The sequence below is a fragment of the Polistes fuscatus genome, unplaced genomic scaffold (assembly GCF_010416935.1).
Source record: "Polistes fuscatus isolate 324 unplaced genomic scaffold, CU_Pfus_HIC Scaffold21, whole genome shotgun sequence".
Classification (NCBI taxonomy): Eukaryota; Metazoa; Arthropoda; class Insecta; order Hymenoptera; family Vespidae; genus Polistes; species Polistes fuscatus.
The window spans coordinates 2,980,666-2,981,902 of record NW_025113098.1 but is presented as its reverse complement, the minus strand read 5'-3'; positions in this window follow the sequence as shown (position 1 = coordinate 2,981,902).

The window sequence follows — 1,237 nt, the reverse complement described above, 5'->3', positions numbered from 1 at the left end:
ACAAGAAGAAGAAGAAGAAGGAGGAGGAGGAAAAGAAAAAGTAGAAGAAAAAAAAAAGTAGAAAAAAGTAGAGAAACTCGTGCAGAGGGACCCACCACCCGCCGTGTGCTCTAAGTGTATCACATAGTAAATTTAGTTTTCCAACCTCCGTTTCTAGCCTTCCACCATACGATCCACCTTCCAAACGCACACACTCACCCACCTACAAATATATATATATCTAAACTGAGTTCTCTCTCTCTTTCTTTCTCTATTTCTCTATCCTTTCACCTTGAAGGGCACAACCCGACCTGGAGAGATTACCCGCGCTAGAACGCTCATGTTGTAGGAAGAAGAGAAGGTGGAGGAGGAGGCCAGAGTTTGCCGACGTTTCCTAAGGGGATCGTCGGCCATCTTTGGAATATGGCGGACACGGATCCGTTCGAGCGAATCTGGCCGATCAAACGGGAGCTAAGAGCTGCGCTTTCGTCCGAGTTAACTCAATCTTCGAGCTTTCTACTATTTTCTCTCTCTTTCTTTCTTTATTTCTCTCATCCGTTCTCCTGTTTCAGGTCATTCTCTGTTCCCTTACCAATCTATAAGTCTATCTCCATTTCTTTCTAACCTCAAACCAAATGTCTCTTCCTTTTCTTTTTATTTTTCTTCTTTTTCTCTCTCATCCAGCATTGGAATCTTATTCAGCACTCCCTATCGACCACCCACGACCGTTCCAATTGATGAACTCGCGACAACAGGCCTTTAGATACTTTTACAAGCCCGCAGAACATCCCCCGAGAGTAGGGTTGTTCTCGTTCGCTCATCCTACCGATCCATGCCAGTTGCTTTTAAGTATACCGGCTTTTATAAAAGACAACATACGATATCTGAAATATCGAGGAGTGCTTTCAAATGAGCCGTGTTAAGGAGGAAGGAAGACCCTTTTAAAACTTCTTAAAACTAACGCCTAACGTCAATCATCTATCTTTATTCGATTTCAAATTAGATTTATTACTTCATTTTATTACAGTTACTCTGTTTTAAATATATATTGTACATATGTCATTTTATCTTTTCATATTTAATATGTTCTTTATTTTTTGTTATTATTTTTCAAGATATTATACATCGTTTACGTATTATATAGAAGTCGCAATAATTGAAAGGGTGAGAAAGGGTTGTGAAAGAAAATTGTAAAAGATAACCTTTTGAATAATATTAAGAACGTTTATTCTATCATCTTTATTCTCTAACCTCGTCC